The sequence below is a fragment of the Lutjanus erythropterus genome, unplaced genomic scaffold (genome assembly GCF_056507025.1).
Source record: "Lutjanus erythropterus isolate fLutEry1 unplaced genomic scaffold, fLutEry1.hap2 Scaffold_161, whole genome shotgun sequence".
Classification (NCBI taxonomy): domain Eukaryota; kingdom Metazoa; phylum Chordata; class Actinopteri; order Lutjaniformes; family Lutjanidae; genus Lutjanus; species Lutjanus erythropterus.
In genome coordinates this window covers 405,434-428,040 of record NW_028146638.1, presented here as the reverse complement: position 1 = coordinate 428,040, position 22,607 = coordinate 405,434, and the positions used below count along the sequence as shown (strand labels likewise).

The following is a 22,607-nucleotide window of genomic DNA, read 5'->3' as shown; positions in this document are numbered from 1 at the left end:
GAGAGTGTTTTCATTAATAATAATAATAATAATAATAATAATAATAAAAATAATAATAATGACAATAATGATGACAATAATGATGATGAAGATGATAATAATATGATTGTATTATTTGACTCCAGACCAAATGGCACGGAGAATGTTTCCAAGGACAACAAACAACACTTTATGTTTATGAGGATGATTTATATACCACGTTGATGGGAAGAGTTCCTTAATTTGAATGTCTGTTGACATAATGTCATCAGTGACATTTGAAATCTTATGTTGATGTTCTATATTATTGTGCCATTATAACACCATTAGAATGTGATGGAAGGACAATAACACCTCAATATGGAACTAATAATTAACATTAGTGCCATATTGGCAAAAAGAAAATATTACATGTTGTTCCCAATTGTGTCCTCCAGAGGCAGTCCTAATACCATTTTTTAGACAGAATTTGTGGATTTGTGCTCACATTCTGTCTAAAAAATGGCATAATAGGCCTCAGGTGGCCAGTGTTTTTATTTAATGATAATAATAATTTGATTCCAGACCAATTAGGTAGGGAAAACTGGTTTAACACAATTTGTGGCATAAAAATGCACAGTTATTGCCATCCAGTTATGGAAAACAAAATGTATAAAGTGGTTTGATTAATGACAAAATGATCCTTATTGAGGAATACCAAATTGCGGACAGAATTTGAAGATAAGTACAGCATTCTAGGCCTCAGGTGGCAAATGTTTTACTTAATAACAATAACAATTTAATTCCAGATCTATGGAGTAGAAAGAAGAAGAAGAAGAAGAAGAAGAAGAAGAAGAAGAAGAAGAAGAAGAAGAAGAAGAAGAAGAAGAAGAAGAAGACTTGTGTAACACAATTGCTGGTACAAAAAGGAACAGACATGGTTATTTGTTCATGAAAAATCAAATTTGAGAGTGTTTTCATTAATAATAATAATAATAATAATAATAATAATAATAATAATGACAATAATGATGACAATAATGATGATGAAGATGATAATAATATGATTGTATTATTTGACTCCAGACCAAATGGCACGGAGAATGTTTCCAAGGACAACAAACAACACCATATGTTTATGAGGATGATTTATATACCACGTTGATGGGAAGAGTTCCTTAATTTGAATGTCTGTTGACATAATGTCATCAGTGACATTTGAAATCTTATGTTGATGTTCTATATTATTGTGCCATTATAACACCATTAGAATGTGATGGAAGGACAATAACACCTCAATATGGCACTAATAATTAACATTAGTGCCATATTGGCAAAAAGAAAATATTACATGTTGTTCCCAATTGTGTCCTCCAGAGGGAGTCCTAATACCATTTTTTTAGACAGAATTTGTGGATTTGTGCTCACATTCTGTCTAAAAAATGGCATAATAGGCCTCAGGTGGCCAGTGTTTTTATTTAATGATAATAATAATTTGATTCCAGACCAATTAGGTAGGGAAAACTGGTTTAACACAATTTGTGGCATAAAAATGCACAGTTATTGCCATCCAGTTATGGAAAACAAAATGTATAAAGTGGTTTGATTAATGACAAAATGATCCTTATTGAGGAATACCAAATTGCGGACAGAATTTGAAGATAAGTACAGCATTCTAGGCCTCAGGTGGCAAATGTTTTACTTAATAACAATAACAATTTCATTCCAGATCTATGGAGTAGAAAGAAGAAGAAGAAGAAGAAGAAGAAGAAGAAGAAGAAGAAGAAGAAGAAGAAGACTTGTGTAACACAATTGCTGGTACAAAAAGGAACAGACATGGTTATTTGTTCATGAAAAATCAAATTTGAGTGTGTTTTCATTAATAATAATAATAATAATAATAATAATAATAATAATAATAATAATAATAATGAAAATAATAATAATGACAATAATGATGACAATAATGATGATGAAGATGATAATAATATGATTGTATTATTTGACTCCAGACCAAATGGCACGGAGAATGTTTCCAAGGACAACAAACAACACCATATGTTTATGAGGATGATTTATATACCACGTTGATGGGAAGAGTTCCTTAATTTGAATGTCTGTTGACATAATGTCATCAGTGACATTTGAAATCTTATGTTGATGTTCTATATTATTGTGCCTTTATAACACCATTAGAATGTGATGGAAGGACAATAACACCTCAATATGGCACTAATAATTAACATTAGTGCCATATTGGCAAAAAGAAAATATTACATGTTGTTCCCAATTGTGTCCTCCAGAGGGAGTCCTAATACCATTTTTTTAGACAGAATTTGTGGATTTGTGCTCACATTCTGTCTAAAAAATGGCATAATAGGCCTCAGGTGGCCAGTGTTTTTATTTAATGATAATAATAATTTGATTCCAGACCAATTAGGTAGGGAAAACTGGTTTAACACAATTTGTGGCATAAAAATGCACAGTTATTGCCATCCAGTTATGGAAAACAAAATGTATAAAGTGGTTTGATTAATGACAAAATGATCCTTATTGAGGAATACCAAATTGCGGACAGAATTTGAAGATAAGTACAGCATTCTAGGCCTCAGGTGGCAAATGTTTTACTTAATAACAATAACAATTTCATTCCAGATCTATGGAGTAGAAAGAAGAAGAAGAAGAAGAAGAAGAAGAAGAAGAAGAAGAAGAAGAAGAAGAAGAAGAAGAAGACTTGTGTAACACAATTGCTGGTACAAAAAGGAACAGACATGGTTATTTGTTCATGAAAAATCAAATTTGAGAGTGTTTTCATTAATAATAATAATAATAATAATAATAATAATAAAAATAATAATAATGACAATAATGATGACAATAATGATGATGAAGATGATAATAATATGATTGTATTATTTGACTCCAGACCAAATGGCACGGAGAATGTTTCCAAGGACAACAAACAACACTTTATGTTTATGAGGATGATTTATATACCACGTTGATGGGAAGAGTTCCTTAATTTGAATGTCTGTTGACATAATGTCATCAGTGACATTTGAAATCTTATGTTGATGTTCTATATTATTGTGCCATTATAACACCATTAGAATGTGATGGAAGGACAATAACACCTCAATATGGCACTAATAATTAACATTAGTGCCATATTGGCAAAAAGAAAATATTACATGTTGTTCCCAATTGTGTCCTCCAGAGGCAGTCCTAATACCATTTTTTAGACAGAATTTGTGGATTTGTGCTCACATTCTGTCTAAAAAATGGCATAATAGGCCTCAGGTGGCCAGTGTTTTTATTTAATGATAATAATAATTTGATTCCAGACCAATTAGGTAGGGAAAACTGGTTTAACACAATTTGTGGCATAAAAATGCACAGTTATTGCCATCCAGTTATGGAAAACAAAATGTATAAAGTGGTTTGATTAATGACAAAATGATCCTTATTGAGGAATACCAAATTGCGGACAGAATTTGAAGATAAGTACAGCATTCTAGGCCTCAGGTGGCAAATGTTTTACTTAATAACAATAACAATTTAATTCCAGATCTATGGAGTAGAAAGAAGAAGAAGAAGAAGAAGAAGAAGAAGAAGAAGAAGAAGAAGAAGAAGAAGAAGAAGAAGAAGAAGACTTGTGTAACACAATTGCTGGTACAAAAAGGAACAGACATGGTTATTTGTTCATGAAAAATCAAATTTGAGAGTGTTTTCATTAATAATAATAATAATAATAATAATAATAATAATAATAATGACAATAATGATGACAATAATGATGATGAAGATGATAATAATATGATTGTATTATTTGACTCCAGACCAAATGGCACGGAGAATGTTTCCAAGGACAACAAACAACACTTTATGTTCATGAGGATGATTTATATACCACATTGATGGGAAGAGTTCCTTAATTTGAATGTCTGTTGACATAATGTCATCAGTGACATTTGAAATCTTATGTTGATGTTCTATATTATTGTGCCATTATAACACCATTAGAATGTGATGGAAGGACAATAACACCTCAATATGGCACTAATAATTAACATTAGTGCCATATTGGCAAAAAGAAAATATTACATGTTGTTCCCAATTGTGTCCTCCAGAGGGAGTCCTAATACCATTTTTTTAGACAGAATTTGTGGATTTGTGCTCACATTCTGTCTAAAAAATGGCATAATAGGCCTCAGGTGGCCAGTGTTTTTATTTAATGATAATAATAATTTGATTCCAGACCAATTAGGTAGGGAAAACTGGTTTAACACAATTTGTGGCATAAAAATGCACAGTTATTGCCATCCAGTTATGGAAAACAAAATGTATAAAGTGGTTTGATTAATGACAAAATGATCCTTATTGAGGAATACCAAATTGCGGACAGAATTTGAAGTTAAGTACAGCATTCTAGGCCTCAGGTGGCAAATGTTTTACTTAATAACAATAACAATTTCATTCCAGATCTATGGAGTAGAAAGAAGAAGAAGAAGAAGAAGAAGAAGAAGAAGAAGAAGAAGACTTGTGTAACACAATTGCTGGTACAAAAAGGAACAGACATGGTTATTTGTTCATGAAAAATCAAATTTGAGTGTGTTTTCATTAATAATAATAATAATAATAATAATAATGACAATAATGATGACAATAATGATGATGAAGATGATAATAATATGATTGTATTATTTGACTCCAGACCAAATGGCACGGAGAATGTTTCCAAGGACAACAAACAACACTTTATGTTTATGAGGATGATTTATATACCACATTGATGGGAAGAGTTCCTTAATTTGAATGTCTGTTGACATAATGTCATCAGTGACATTTGAAATCTTATGTTGATGTTCTATATTATTGTGCCATTATAACACCATTAGAATGTGATGGAAGGACAATAACACCTCAATATGGCACTAATAATTAACATTAGTGCCATATTGGCAAAAAGAAAATATTACATGTTGTTCCCAATTGTGTCCTCCAGAGGGAGGCCTAATACCATTTTTTTAGACAGAATTTGTGGATTTGTGCTCACATTCTGTCTAAAAAATGGCATAATAGGCCTCAGGTGGCCAGTGTTTTTATTTAATGATAATAATAATTTGATTCCAGACCAATTAGGTAGGGAAAACTGGTTTAACACAATTTGTGGCATAAAAATGCACAGTTATTGCCATCCAGTTATGGAAAACAAAATGTATAAAGTGGTTTGATTAATGACAAAATGATCCTTATTGAGGAATACCAAATTGCGGACAGAATTTGAAGATAAGTACAGCATTCTAGGCCTCAGGTGGCAAATGTTTTACTTAATAACAATAACAATTTCATTCCAGATCTATGGAGTAGAAAGAAGAAGAAGAAGAAGAAGAAGAAGAAGAAGAAGAAGAAGAAGAAGAAGAAGAAGAAGAAGACTTGTGTAACACAATTGCTGGTACAAAAAGGAACAGACATGGTTATTTGTTCATGAAAAATCAAATTTGAGAGTGTTTTCATTAATAATAATAATAATAATAATAATAATAATAAAAATAATAATAATGACAATAATGATGACAATAATGATGATGAAGATGATAATAATATGATTGTATTATTTGACTCCAGACCAAATGGCACGGAGAATGTTTCCAAGGACAACAAACAACACTTTATGTTTATGAGGATGATTTATATACCACGTTGATGGGAAGAGTTCCTTAATTTGAATGTCTGTTGACATAATGTCATCAGTGACATTTGAAATCTTATGTTGATGTTCTATATTATTGTGCCATTATAACACCATTAGAATGTGATGGAAGGACAATAACACCTCAATATGGCACTAATAATTAACATTAGTGCCATATTGGCAAAAAGAAAATATTACATGTTGTTCCCAATTGTGTCCTCCAGAGGGAGGCCTAATACCATTTTTTAGACAGAATTTGTGGATTTGTGCTCACATTCTGTCTAAAAAATGGCATAATAGGCCTCAGGTGGCCAGTGTTTTTATTTAATGATAATAATAATTTGATTCCAGACCAATTAGGTAGGGAAAACTGGTTTAACACAATTTGTGGCATAAAAATGCACAGTTATTGCCATCCAGTTATGGAAAACAAAATGTATAAAGTGGTTTGATTAATGACAAAATGATCCTTATTGAGGAATACCAAATTGCGGACAGAATTTGAAGATAAGTACAGCATTCTAGGCCTCAGGTGGCAAATGTTTTACTTAATAACAATAACAATTTCATTCCAGATCTATGGAGTAGAAAGAAGAAGAAGAAGAAGAAGAAGAAGAAGAAGAAGAAGAAGAAGAAGAAGAAGAAGAAGACTTGTGTAACACAATTGCTGGTACAAAAAGGAACAGACATGGTTATTTGTTCATGAAAAATCAAATTTGAGAGTGTTTTCATTAATAATAATAATAATAATAATAATAATAATAATAATAATGACAATAATGATGACAATAATGATGATGAAGATGATAATAATATGATTGTATTATTTGACTCCAGACCAAATGGCACGGAGAATGTTTCCAAGGACAACAAACAACACTTTATGTTCATGAGGATGATTTATATACCACATTGATGGGAAGAGTTCCTTAATTTGAATGTCTGTTGACATAATGTCATCAGTGACATTTGAAATCTTATGTTGATGTTCTATATTATTGTGCCATTATAACACCATTAGAATGTGATGGAAGGACAATAACACCTCAATATGGCACTAATAATTAACATTAGTGCCATATTGGCAAAAAGAAAATATTACATGTTGTTCCCAATTGTGTCCTCCAGAGGGAGTCCTAATACCATTTTTTTAGACAGAATTTGTGGATTTGTGCTCACATTCTGTCTAAAAAATGGCATAATAGGCCTCAGGTGGCCAGTGTTTTTATTTAATGATAATAATAATTTGATTCCAGACCAATTAGGTAGGGAAAACTGGTTTAACACAATTTGTGGCATAAAAATGCACAGTTATTGCCATCCAGTTATGGAAAACAAAATGTATAAAGTGGTTTGATTAATGACAAAATGATCCTTATTGAGGAATACCAAATTGCGGACAGAATTTGAAGATAAGTACAGCATTCTAGGCCTCAGGTGGCAAATGTTTTACTTAATAACAATAACAATTTCATTCCAGATCTATGGAGTAGAAAGAAGAAGAAGAAGAAGAAGAAGAAGAAGAAGAAGAAGAAGAAGACTTGTGTAACACAATTGCTGGTACAAAAAGGAACAGACATGGTTATTTGTTCATGAAAAATCAAATTTGAGTGTGTTTTCATTAATAATAATAATAATAATAATAATAATGACAATAATGATGACAATAATGATGATGAAGATGATAATAATATGATTGTATTATTTGACTCCAGACCAAATGGCACGGAGAATGTTTCCAAGGACAACAAACAACACTTTATGTTTATGAGGATGATTTATATACCACATTGATGGGAAGAGTTCCTTAATTTGAATGTCTGTTGACATAATGTCATCAGTGACATTTGAAATCTTATGTTGATGTTCTATATTATTGTGCCATTATAACACCATTAGAATGTGATGGAAGGACAATAACACCTCAATATGGCACTAATAATTAACATTAGTGCCATATTGGCAAAAAGAAAATATTACATGTTGTTCCCAATTGTGTCCTCCAGAGGGAGTCCTAATACCATTTTTTTAGACAGAATTTGTGGATTTGTGCTCACATTCTGTCTAAAAAATGGCATAATAGGCCTCAGGTGGCCAGTGTTTTTATTTAATGATAATAATAATTTGATTCCAGACCAATTAGGTAGGGAAAACTGGTTTAACACAATTTGTGGCATAAAAATGCACAGTTATTGCCATCCAGTTATGGAAAACAAAATGTATAAAGTGGTTTGATTAATGACAAAATGATCCTTATTGAGGAATACCAAATTGCGGACAGAATTTGAAGATAAGTACAGCATTCTAGGCCTCAGGTGGCAAATGTTTTACTTAATAACAATAACAATTTCATTCCAGATCTATGGAGTAGAAAGAAGAAGAAGAAGAAGAAGAAGAAGAAGAAGAAGAAGAAGACTTGTGTAACACAATTGCTGGTACAAAAAGGAACAGACATCGTTATTTGTTCATGAAAAATCAAATTTGAGTGTGTTTTCATTAATAATAATAATAATAATAATAATAATGACAATAATGATGACAATAATGATGATGAAGATGATAATAATATGATTGTATTATTTGACTCCAGACCAAATGGCACGGAGAATGTTTCCAAGGACAACAAACAACACTTTATGTTTATGAGGATGATTTATATACCACATTGATGGGAAGAGTTCCTTAATTTGAATGTCTGTTGACATAATGTCATCAGTGACATTTGAAATCTTATGTTGATGTTCTATATTATTGTGCCATTATAACACCATTAGAATGTGATGGAAGGACAATAACACCTCAATATGGCACTAATAATTAACATTAGTGCCATATTGGCAAAAAGAAAATATTACATGTTGTTCCCAATTGTGTCCTCCAGAGGGAGGCCTAATACCATTTTTTTAGACAGAATTTGTGGATTTGTGCTCACATTCTGTCTAAAAAATGGCATAATAGGCCTCAGGTGGCCAGTGTTTTTATTTAATGATAATAATAATTTGATTCCAGACCAATTAGGTAGGGAAAACTGGTTTAACACAATTTGTGGCATAAAAATGCACAGTTATTGCCATCCAGTTATGGAAAACAAAATGTATAAAGTGGTTTGATTAATGACAAAATGATCCTTATTGAGGAATACCAAATTGCGGACAGAATTTGAAGATAAGTACAGCATTCTAGGCCTCAGGTGGCAAATGTTTTACTTAATAACAATAACAATTTCATTCCAGATCTATGGAGTAGAAAGAAGAAGAAGAAGAAGAAGAAGAAGAAGAAGAAGAAGAAGAAGACTTGTGTAACACAATTGCTGGTACAAAAAGGAACAGACATGGTTATTTGTTCATGAAAAATCAAATTTGAGAGTGTTTTCATTAATAATAATAATAATAATAATAATAATAATAATAATAATAATGATGACAATAATGATGACAATAATGATGATGAAGATGATAATAATATGATTGTATTATTTGACTCCAGACCAAATGGCACGGAGAATGTTTCCAAGGACAACAAACAACACTTTATGTTTATGAGGATGATTTATATACCACGTTGATGGGAAGAGTTCCTTAATTTGAATGTCTGTTGACATAATGTCATCAGTGACATTTGAAATCTTATGTTGATGTTCTATATTATTGTGCCATTATAACACCATTAGAATGTGATGGAAGGACAATAACACCTCAATATGGCACTAATAATTAACATTAGTGCCATATTGGCAAAAAGAAAATATTACATGTTGTTCCCAATTGTGTCCTCCAGAGGGAGGCCTAATACCATTTTTTAGACAGAATTTGTGGATTTGTGCTCACATTCTGTCTAAAAAATGGCATAATAGGCCTCAGGTGGCCAGTGTTTTTATTTAATGATAATAATAATTTGATTCCAGACCAATTAGGTAGGGAAAACTGGTTTAACACAATTTGTGGCATAAAAATGCACAGTTATTGCCATCCAGTTATGGAAAACAAAATGTATAAAGTGGTTTGATTAATGACAAAATGATCCTTATTGAGGAATACCAAATTGCGGACAGAATTTGAAGATAAGTACAGCATTCTAGGCCTCAGGTGGCAAATGTTTTACTTAATAACAATAACAATTTCATTCCAGATCTATGGAGTAGAAAGAAGAAGAAGAAGAAGAAGAAGAAGAAGAAGAAGAAGAAGAAGAAGAAGAAGAAGAAGAAGACTTGTGTAACACAATTGCTGGTACAAAAAGGAACAGACATGGTTATTTGTTCATGAAAAATCAAATTTGAGAGTGTTTTCATTAATAATAATAATAATAATAATGATAATAATAATAAAAATAATAATAATGACAATAATGATGACAATAATGATGATGAAGATGATAATAATATGATTGTATTATTTGACTCCAGACCAAATGGCACGGAGAATGTTTCCAAGGACAACAAACAACACTTTATGTTTATGAGGATGATTTATATACCACATTGATGGGAAGAGTTCCTTAATTTGAATGTCTGTTGACATAATGTCATCAGTGACATTTGAAATCTTATGTTGATGTTCTATATTATTGTGCCATTATAACACCATTAGAATGTGATGGAAGGACAATAACACCTCAATATGGCACTAATAATTAACATTAGTGCCATATTGGCAAAAAGAAAATATTACATGTTGTTCCCAATTGTGTCCTCCAGAGGGAGTCCTAATACCATTTTTTTAGACAGAATTTGTGGATTTGTGCTCACATTCTGTCTAAAAAATGGCATAATAGGCCTCAGGTGGCCAGTGTTTTTATTTAATGATAATAATAATTTGATTCCAGACCAATTAGGTAGAGAAAACTGGTTTAACACAATTTGTGGCATAAAAATGCACAGTTATTGCCATCCAGTTATGGAAAACAAAATGTATAAAGTGGTTTGATTAATGACAAAATGATCCTTATTGAGGAATACCAAATTGCGGACAGAATTTGAAGATAAGTACAGCATTCTAGGCCTCAGGTGGCAAATGTTTTACTTAATAACAATAACAATTTCATTCCAGATCTATGGAGTAGAAAGAAGAAGAAGAAGAAGAAGAAGAAGAAGAAGAAGAAGAAGAAGAAGAAGAAGACTTGTGTAACACAATTGCTGGTACAAAAAGGAACAGACATGGTTATTTGTTCATGAAAAATCAAATTTGAGAGTGTTTTCATTAATAATAATAATAATAATAATAATAATAATAATAATAATAATAATAATGACAATAATGATGACAATAATGATGATGAAGATGATAATAATATGATTGTATTATTTGACTCCAGACCAAATGGCACGGAGAATGTTTCCAAGGACAACAAACAACACTTTATGTTCATGAGGATGATTTATATACCACATTGATGGGAAGAGTTCCTTAATTTGAATGTCTGTTGACATAATGTCATCAGTGACATTTGAAATCTTATGTTGATGTTCTATATTATTGTGCCATTATAACACCATTAGAATGTGATGGAAGGACAATAACACCTCAATATGGCACTAATAATTAACATTAGTGCCATATTGGCAAAAAGAAAATATTACATGTTGTTCCCAATTGTGTCCTCCAGAGGGAGTCCTAATACCATTTTTTTAGACAGAATTTGTGGATTTGTGCTCACATTCTGTCTAAAAAATGGCATAATAGGCCTCAGGTGGCCAGTGTTTTTATTTAATGATAATAATAATTTGATTCCAGACCAATTAGGTAGGGAAAACTGGTTTAACACAATTTGTGGCATAAAAATGCACAGTTATTGCCATCCAGTTATGGAAAACAAAATGTATAAAGTGGTTTGATTAATGACAAAATGATCCTTATTGAGGAATACCAAATTGCGGACAGAATTTGAAGATAAGTACAGCATTCTAGGCCTCAGGTGGCAAATGTTTTACTTAATAACAATAACAATTTCATTCCAGATCTATGGAGTAGAAAGAAGAAGAAGAAGAAGAAGAAGAAGAAGAAGAAGAAGAAGAAGAAGAAGAAGAAGAAGACTTGTGTAACACAATTGCTGGTACAAAAAGGAACAGACATGGTTATTTGTTCATGAAAAATCAAATTTGAGAGTGTTTTCATTAATAATAATAATAATAAGAATAATAATAATAATAATAATAATAATAATAATGATGACAATAATGATGACAATAATGATGATGAAGATGATAATAATATGATTGTATTATTTGACTCCAGACCAAATGGCATGGAGAATGTTTCCAAGGACAACAAACAACACTTTATGTTTATGAGGATGATTTATATACCACATTGATGGGAAGAGTTCCTTAATTTGAATGTCTGTTGACATAATGTCATCAGTGACATTTGAAATCTTATGTTGATGTTCTATATTATTGTGCCATTATAACACCATTAGAATGTGATGGAAGGACAATAACACCTCAATATGGCACTAATAATTAACATTAGTGCCATATTGGCAAAAAGAAAATATTACATGTTGTTCCCAATTGTGTCCTCCAGAGGGAGTCCTAATACCATTTTTTTAGACAGAATTTGTGGATTTGTGCTCACATTCTGTCTAAAAAATGGCATAATAGGCCTCAGGTGGCCAGTGTTTTTATTTAATGATAATAATAATTTGATTCCAGACCAATTAGGTAGGGAAAACTGGTTTAACACAATTTGTGGCATAAAAATGCACAGTTATTGCCATCCAGTTATGGAAAACAAAATGTATAAAGTGGTTTGATTAATGACAAAATGATCCTTATTGAGGAATACCAAATTGCGGACAGAATTTGAAGATAAGTACAGCATTCTAGGCCTCAGGTGGCAAATGTTTTACTTAATAACAATAACAATTTCATTCCAGATCTATGGAGTAGAAAGAAGAAGAAGAAGAAGAAGAAGAAGAAGAAGAAGAAGAAGAAGACTTGTGTAACACAATTGCTGGTACAAAAAGGAACAGACATGGTTATTTGTTCATGAAAAATCAAATTTGAGAGTGTTTTCATTAATAATAATAATAATAATAATAATAATAATAATAATAATAATAATGACAATAATGATGACAATAATGATGATGAAGATGATAATAATATGATTGTATTATTTGACTCCAGACCAAATGGCACGGAGAATGTTTCCAAGGACAACAAACAACACTTTATGTTTATGAGGATGATTTATATACCACATTGATGGGAAGAGTTCCTTAATTTGAATGTCTGTTGACATAATGTCATCAGTGACATTTGAAATCTTATGTTGATGTTCTATATTATTGTGCCATTATAACACCATTAGAATGTGATGGAAGGACAATAACACCTCAATATGGCACTAATAATTAACATGGTATTGTAATGTCAATTATTGACCTCAGTTCTTTGTATGTTTGTTATACTGATTACCTTTGTGATGTTATTGTGATGGTCCCGTGTGTCCCCGGCCAAGTCTGAGAGGTGTGTCTGGCAGTATTAGCACTTATATGCCCTACCCAGTGGAGCAAGCTCCTGATCCTAACCATAGTAATTTCCTTGCCTAGCCCCAATTGGGGTAGACAGAGGTTGATAATATTCTCACCGAGGGATTTGAATCCTAACCACAACCATTTGGATTATTATGGATTTTAAATTGATTAAGTCTGTTGTGGGATTCTTTAAATAATTGACAAATGCTAAAAAGAACAATGCAAATAAGTAAATACAGGGCAAAATAATGTAGTTGTATCCAGAACGGTTTAATATAAATTCATGTATGTACACAAGGATTTAAATCAACCAATTCATGAATATACAGCATGAAATGTAAAATAAACAATTCATATATATGGACAGTAAGAGGTTAAAACATACACAGTTCATATATTGAATAAAAGATAAATAAGGGACACACAATTCATGAAATTAAAATTAATTCATGGTAGAAAAGGTGTAAAAATCACGACATTTGTCATTTAGCCCAAGGACTCTTATTTTGAAGGGAGCAGCAGACCTTAGAGCCGGATGTGACGTTGTCATCTTGATTTCACCTGGCCAATCGAGGCCTGCCTTCCGGACTCGGCCGACGCTACAGCTGGTGAGAAATATACACATTTTGTGCCTGAAGAAGGTCTTTCAAGGCCGAGACGTCGCGCACATTAGCTTTTTAATAAAAGCTTATTTTGTCACGGGCCATCAAGTGTCTTCTTTGACTGCGAAAAAGCAGCTTGTGCAAGACAATTAGCCTGTTGCTAAAATTAGCACAGCGGAGCTGAGGCAAAAAGAGGATATTACATGTTGTTCCCAATTGTGTCCGCCAGAGGGTGTCCTAATACCATTTTTTTAGACAGAATTTGAGGAATTGTGCTCACATTCTGTCCAAAAAAATGGCATAATAGGAAAAAAGGAACAAAAAGGAACAGACATGATTATTTGTTCATGAAAAAACAAATTTGAGTGTTTTCATTAATAATAATAATAATAATGATAATAATAATAATAATGATAATAATAATAATAATAATGATAATAATATGATGAGCGCTTTAATTAATTAGTTAGCTAGCGCAAAGAGCCATGAATTCAAGCACCTCCGATTTTCATGCACTTAACTTTTTGCTCCAAAATTCAACTTCTCTGGACTAATTTCATCTTTTGTGACTCTCTTTTAGAAAATAATTATGATATTTTATTTTACTATTGCTTTAGAGGTTTTGCGGAGGCTGTAAACTGACTCTCCATGTGCTGCTGAATTGTTTGACGGTTCACTTGATAGGCCGTGCAGTGACTCTTTTTGTCCAGTATAATACCATATACATTATTGGTTAATGTCATCTCTCTCTTCCACTGATCTATGAATAATAATAGCATACATAATAATTAACATACATAACTTACAACATCTTGAATTTTTTTTTATTATTTTCATTTGCAGAGGTATACATGTAAATGAGTGTTGATCTGTGTTTGTGCACTTGGTCTTAACAGGAAACAAACATGTTCCAGAGATGGAGAGACAAAACTCACAGGAACACACCACTATTATCTGCTCTATAAATCTTAACCTGTGCCAGGTAAATAAGAACAGCCTCCTCCCATGCATGATATGTGTCTCTTTTTTATTGTGTATTAGTGGTATATAAGCATGTAATGTACACTGTCTGTATTGTGCTTTTTTATATGCATCAATGGTGTAACATTTTTCTCTTCCTCTCACAAGGCTCTGACAAGTTGGGCACATGTCAATGAAGCAACAAGCAACATCAGCAGTCATCTTGAGCTGGAGTCAAACATGCTGTAAGTCAACTTTACAGTTCATAGATTATGCATACCATTAGTATGAGCAATAGTTATAATGTGAAAACATTTAAAGGTTAAGTCACTGCTCCTTCTGTTTTGCTCTGGTATTCAAGTGTTAAACAGAGATTTCTGTGATGTACATGTGCAAAACCACAGACTGTTATGGTATATGCCAACTGTCATATCCTTTTTTTATGTTTGTGTGCTTGTGTCCTTCATGAACAACAAACAGAAATCAAGGAGGGCTCCAGCAACATTTGACCATGCTTTGCACAGCTAAGCCACACTGAGAGGCTACGACGAATACACCTGACAACTGCCTGACCTGTACCTCGTATGTGACTGTGTTTTTCTGTCATAAACACTATAGTGTTACACCATGACTCTGAAAACTGCTGATTTCCAGACATGGCGCTAAAGTTTCCTCTCCTCTCCTCTCCTCTCCTCTCCTCTCCTCTCCTCTCCTCTCCTCTCCTCTCAGGGACAGGAAAAAGCAGTGCAGCTATGTGCTTTTTACTCAACATTCATTGCTACTCTTCAGATGGACCCAGACCATCTGTAAGTATCCTATATAGCAGGGCTCCCTTAACAGGCGGACCGCGGTCCGAGTCCGGACCCGCACGCCGTCCTATACGGACCCGGACCTATAACTAATAAATTCTTAATAGATTTGAAATTTTGACAGGACGCTTCTATTTTAACTGGCGCAACTATTCTAGTCTTTCCAGCGCTAGTTTAGGTGATCAGGAAACGCACAGACCAATTGCAGAGAAGCTGCGTGTGGAGGAGACTGTTGTTAATGACGGAGTTTATTACAACAGTCAAAACTAACGTGATGGTTAATGACATCGACACCAACCAGATGCACTTAAATTAATCCTCACTTTCTACTTTGAATAGATTTTTATATTCAGTGAGCAGGCTTCAAAACTTCTACGTCTGCACTCACACTTTTACTTACAGTGTGTTGTGAGTGTGTAAACAGGGAAAAGGTTCAAATTTTCAGATCTTTTTTTTTAAACAACTGTATAAGGAGGCCTATATGTAAAACAGGAGAGTCTGTGTTTCTCTGTGAGAAACTTTCAGATCTTCTCACAGCGGAGTGAACAGGTGAGGGAGGGGAGGAGGGCACATTGATCACTAATCAATCACTGATACCGTCGTCATCTCGGACTGATTAAAAAATAAAAATGACAAAATTGGCGACAAACCAAACCTGGGTGTCCACACAAATAAGGTCTTTGTGTGAAACACTGCAGAGTGTAACATCGTGCTGTTTACAGACAGTCTGCTGTCATTAGTTTGTCAGACAGACAGAGAGGGTCGTGTCTAGAAGGGAACCCTAGACCCGCGAAAGATTGCGCGAGTTTGATTATCTTAGTAGAAATAACGAACACAAATCTCGCGAGAGTTGTGCAAATAAAGAGTTAGAGCTTCTAGCCATGCCCGAAAAAGGTGCGCAGCTCCAAAAATAGAAAATCATATCGTGGTGTCGATGTTTTTAATGTGGCGGGCTGCCATAAATAAAACACTATTCACTGAAACACTGATCACTGACCTGCTGTGATGGAAAAAAATACTCAGATTCTTTACTTAGGTATTTTTACATTGTGGTATTAGTGTTTTTACTTAATTACAATTTCAAAATTTTGCATGTTATTGTTTCCTTTTTTGAAAAATCAACATTTTTATTGCTGTTGTTGTAACTTTAATGGTATTCTTATTGGTATTTTTTGATGACTAAATACAGACCTGCAAAAGTCATAAGAGAAAAGGAAAAGGTGGCATGTTGGTAAACCAGTCCCCCGTCCCCTGGGGGTCTGGGAGCATCCTGCTCCAGAAGAAAAATTTTGTGATTTTAACAAGTGAACAAAACATCCTGGTGACTGTTTCAGTTAAAAGAGTTAGTTCCATCTTCTGTTTGTGGTTTCTGCAGACATTACTACCTTTGTACTTGGAAACAAAAGTAGAAAGTAAAGTAAAAACAGTAAAAGCAAATCTACAGTAAAAGTAAAGTTACTTTACTGAGTATTTTTATTTTAGTAATTTATAGTTGCTTGTAGACCTGTCTTATCCTCTCTTTTGTATTGTTCTTAAATAAAGCAAAAGTAATGTAATAGAAAAAAATGCAGAACAAGCAATATTTTTTATCTGATTACTCAATTAATCGCCAGAATAGATAGATAGATATAATAGATTATGCTTTAATTTTACTGGTCTGGCCCACTTGAGATCAAATTGGTCTGTATGTGGCCCCTGAACTAAAATGAGGCCCCTGATGTAGACGCTGATACAACTACTACACTACTTCAGTATATATCACTCTCATAACACAAGTTAGACATTATGATGTTCCGGACCTTTGCTTTAGGAAATTTTCTCTAACTGGACCTCTTTGAATTTTAGTTGAATACCCCTGCTATATAGGCTTGGTTTTGAATAGAGTTAATACTTGTTCACTGTTAAATGTGTACTTGTTTTCCAAATCTATTTGTGATGATGTGCTTCATGTTTTTTTCTGTTTGCCCCATTATAACATTTATAATGAGATTTTTCTTGTCTACAGCCAACGCTGCGTTGAGAGAGTCTGAGAGTCCTGAACGGCCAGCCGAGGTACGTCTTGTTTATCATCAAAGGAACCACTGACAATACTTCTGGTAATAGTAGTTTGAATGGTAGTAGTAGTTCTGTTAGAGCAGTGAAACTGAGTATTTTTATGTGTGGGGGAACCTGTAAATTTAGAAATGAGTCGATAAGAAATTCGGAGTAGAGACTCTGTTTAAGCATTTAAAAATCTAGATCAATTAGGACATGCTGGCTATGACTTTTCTCATTCATAACAGTCATTGTTTTTTAAATTCTTAAGCAACAAACAGTCAAATGTTGCACATAATTCAAACATTGTTATATCATGAAGGTAGCTATTGAGTGTTCATTATTGCTCTAAATGAATGTTATACTGCTTTATAAAAAACATTAGTGTGTGTGTTTCTGTTGTTTCAGAATGGCTGGACCAAATAAGCAGTTTGTAGCAGAAGCAGAATTCTAACATTGTGATATTATAAAGGCAGCTATTCAGCGTGGGGTCAGCTTTCTAACAAACATTCAAATATTCTACATAATTCAAATATTATATTTACATGGCAGGTATTCAGTGTTGCGTCAGGTTTTTAAGTAATATTCAAATACTCTACATAATTCAAAAATTATATTTTCGAGGCCGCTATCAGTGTGGCATCAGCTTTTTAACATCAGCTTTTTAACAAAAATCCAAATGTTCTACCTAATTACCTTAAAAAGGCAGCTATTCAGTGTGGTGTCAGTCATTCTACAAACATTCAGAAATTCCATAGAATTCAAACTTTATTATATTTTAAAGGTAGCTATTCAGTGTGGTGTCAGCCTTTCTAACTAATATTCAAATATTCTACATAATTCACGTATTATTACATTATCATGGCAGCTATTCAGTGTGGCTTTAGCTTTTTAACTAATATTCAAGTATTATACATAATTCAAACCTTCTTATATCATTCACGCAGCTATTCAGTGTGGCGTCAGGCATATTGTTGCAGCAAGCCAATGCAGCATTGCAGCTTGGCTTCAGCTTGTTGCATTCACAGTCGTAATTTCTTTAGAAATTGCTTTTCTAGTATCTCTAGTATCCTATTTAACTCGACCCTAAATTCCTTCAGGGTTCGATCCTCTTTTGTAAGAATGAGCAGTTTTTGAAGCAGTGTGACCTTCTGACCTTTCCTGAGAGCACGTGTAGTACATGTTGGTAGTTAAGGTTTTTTTTTTGCTTGCATTACTTGAGGTGTATTTCACCATCAATACTGTTATTATTTTTATTATTGTTAATAGTGATTTTGAGGACAGTTTTGCTTCAATTTTTGGTCTGAATGCCTTCCTTTCAATATTATTTGGGTTTATTACATTGACACCAGGCCTTTTCTCTGTATTTCAGAATGGTCTGGTGTAAGTGAAGACCTGAGCCGGTGCAAGCTGCATCCCCCAGCAAGGTGAAAGGACTGCCACAAAGGAGGTGAAACAGCACAATAGCCGAAGTTATAAAGACATTTTTTCTTTATTCTGTGAGCCATATGGCTCCAAAATTCAAATTCTCTGGACTAATTTCATCTTTTGTGAATCTCTTTTAGAAAATAATTATGATGTTTTATTTTACTATTGCTTTAGAGGCCTTGTAGAGGCTGTAAACTGACTCTCCATGTGCTGCTGAATTGTTTGGCGGTTCACTTGATAGGCCTTGCAGTGACTCTTTTTGTCCAGGAGATGGAGCCAAGCTATCAGTAATCAGTTATTTGACTTTTGCTCTTTCTCATCAAACAGCTACCCTGACACAGTAGGACATGCTTTTCTATCCCCTTTTCCTTCTTTTTTCCCTTCTTTTATAAATTTTATTTAATACTGAAGGTTTTTTTAATTAGGAATTAGTCTCCATTAGTTAATTTTTTTTTACACATTTATTCTAATTTTTTTAGTAATAATTTATTTTCTTTGCATTTATATTTTAGGGATTTATTTGTTTTTTTAAGAGGATAAAGTTTTTTTCTTCCATAACCCCCCCCCCCCCCCCAATAAAGGGTTTTATTGTGTGTGCGATTTTGGATCGTTGTCCTGACCTCTTCTCAATTTGATATCTTCTAGATATTATCACCTCACCTGAGATAAAGGTGTGCTGAATAATTAATTGGTGCATACAGCACTGGATAGGAAGAGGTCAGGTGACGATCCGTGGCTGCTCAACCATTTACCTTTTATTTTTAATGGAGCCTCAGGAAAGGGCCATCCAATTAGAGATTTAATCTCACCGCAGGTCACAAATGTGGTGTATGCTATAGTGGGAAAATTATATGCTGAACTGGTCACTGTTGTTCCTCATAGTTACTTCTCATGTATTGTCAGGCACTAACTGGTTACTTGTCCTTGAACACACAGCTGTTGTCCCTTTGGAACAACAACTTCTGATAACACAATCACATCCTGACTCTCCCACTAAGCACTTCAGGTCCATCCTGACCCAAGCTCCTTCATCTCCTCACCCTGTAAGACAGATTTACATTATTGACTCATTATCAGTTCCTTTCACACTTTCCGTGTTACTGTGTACTGATCCTTTGCAAAGCTCTATTGAAACACCGCATCAAACACCAGACAATCTTGGTCATGGTGTCTGTCTTCATTTTCAGATTTTCCACCACAATTTGGTGTCAGAAGTGGGATTGCTTGTCTGAGGGTTTTTGGACTCGGGGTCGATGGTGGTAGTGCACACCCTGAGGAGATATTCCCTTCAGCCTCAACCTCCCCACAAAGATGAGTGAGAAGGAGGGCCTGAGACCAAGACCAGACTCACTCAGCGCTGCGATTCAACAATTCTCATTGGTGAGAATCTGAAAACTTATTTAATTTACTTTTAGAAAAGTAGAAGAGGGGGGAAAATCAGGAGACTGAATGTAATTTTCTGAGCACAGAAAGTTTCAGTATAAGACAGTTGAACAAACTGAGGAATTGCATGAGAAAGAAAAAAAAAAGATACCAAACATAAGAAGGGCAAGAGTAAGTTCACAGCAGATTGGAGAGCATATAGTTTATGGAAGGAAAAGCAAAAAGGAGGAACAGAAAAATACTGGTCTGAAGTTCAGAAAATCTTCAAATACATTTATCTCCCTATCACCAGTGAGATCCAACATGGGGGAAATGTACTCAAAGTCCTGAATTTCCCTGTGATGGAGACAGCAGGGGCTGGCTCACCTCCCATCACCATCAGATGGAGGTGTAAAGTTTGCCACTGAACTGACTGTGACACAAATGGTGAAACAACGTGCATAACATGGGACAAAAGGACATGCTGTGCATGCTGAAAACTCCTCAAAGCGGGAGAGAAAAAAACAGAGAGAAAGATCTAAATATGGCAGCATTGACTATGTTCCAAGGACATTCTGTGGAGGTCTACGTACAGCTGATCCAGATGTTTGTTTCCATTGTGGCAAAAAGGGACATTGAGCCAAACACTACCCTGAGCCAAACACTAGACTGATGCAACTCAAAAGATGATTGACTCGCGGCGGAATCATGGGACTCAATATCTGACCATAATGTTCAATATAACCCTGTTTTGAAGGTTTATCAACAAAAATTACCTTTGTTGTCTACATACTCAGATGTGTTCAACTGGTACCAGACACACAACACACATTTGCCTATTTACATAAAGCATGTGACATCACAAACACCCCAGCCTTTCAGAAGATCCCTAAAAATTATATTGGTCTAATCAGAGGCATGCAACCAATTGTGATCACACCAAAATCTAATTAAAGGCCCTGTCAACCATAATATCCACTCAACAAAAAAAATAAAAATAAAAATAAAAAATAGAGAGAGGCCATCGACGGTATTTCACCAGTCTTTAACACTTGATTAAGGGCAGTTGTAATCATTCCCTGTGAAAATTCTCCTGTGTGCACACCAATTTTCTCAGTTAAAACAAAACAAAAATCAGCTAAAAATTCAAGAGAAAGTTTGAGCTAATTAAATCTGTCACCAGGAAGTGCACGATTACAATATATTGATGATTAAATGATTTGTGCTTTAACTCAAGTTCAGTGTGAAAAAGACACATTTGAAACATTTGGCTGAAGAAGGTCACAAAACTAGCTCGTCAAAACTGCAGTTTGTCCTACAAGTGACATTTTTGGGTCATGTGATCATATCTGAGGCCAAATTCCTCTCCCAAAAAAGAGTAGACATTTCAAAACATTTTCAAATCCAATCATAAAGAAACGTTATGTCTTTTGTGTTCCTATTGCAGGACCTTCATTCCCAATTATGCTGTCCTCGAGACACCCCTGAGCGCAATCGCACACGAACGAGGCCTAGAAGCACATAGTAAAGTGACATGGACTGCTGATGCAGGATAAACATTTGTTGACTTAAAACATGTCCTTCTGAAGACTCTGATGACTCTAACTCTTGGGTCACCAGATCCAAACCGACCTTTTACTCAGACTGTGGACAAAGAGTGTTCAGTACTCTAGGATGATGGAGGCAGACAGAGACCTGTAGCCTACTTTTCAGCTAAACTTGATGCTTTAGCTACAGGAATTCCTACTTTTTAAGGTTACTCTAAACTAACTCACCTTGCTCCCACGTTTCATTGATTTTGATTTAGCAGAAAACATCTTATCTTTCAGCAGCAAGATTGCTCCTTTATAACACTGTTCTATTTGAAATCCTTGATATCACTGTGAAAAGATACAATATAACTGAGGTATATTTCTGGTAAGATAACCATGGGTTCATGTGTAGTGTAGGCCTACAGATCATACAGTCCCTAACCTTCTCTAACAATTCAGCGTTTCTTTGTTCTCTGTGGCCTGAGAGCCATGTATTTCCATTTTTGGGTATCATGAAGATAGAGCTCTTTGCATCAGTCCATGTTAGGAGATGTGCGAAGAACACAACTATGTTCTTACAATAACTGAAGTTTGTTCCCCCAGACCAGATTTGCAAGAAACACCTTTGCAAAATCCAGATTTTGAACTGTTTGTGGATGGATCAGCATCATGCAACCCTGACACAGGAAAAAAAATGTAATTAGTTTCGCTGTGGTAACCGGGGTTAGGGGTCTGTTTGTTGAATCCTTAT

General features: G+C 34.0%; 1 long non-coding RNA gene across 2 annotated transcripts; it reads left to right on the top strand.

Moving 5' to 3' along the window:
- The first annotated feature begins 14,863 nt into the window (after positions 1 to 14,863).
- Positions 14,864 to 21,996, top strand: LOC146304282 (uncharacterized). 2 transcript variants are annotated; one of them, XR_014769465.1, is made up of 6 exons: positions 14,864 to 14,936; positions 15,172 to 15,273; positions 17,506 to 17,552; positions 18,907 to 18,984; positions 20,150 to 20,342; positions 21,772 to 21,996. It is a non-coding gene; the product is annotated as an uncharacterized LOC146304282 (long non-coding RNA). The 2 variants fall into 2 exon arrangements; XR_014769464.1 differs by lacking the exon at positions 21,772 to 21,996 and having other exon boundaries at positions 20,150 to 20,756.
- Positions 21,997 to 22,607: the final 611 nt, after the last annotated feature.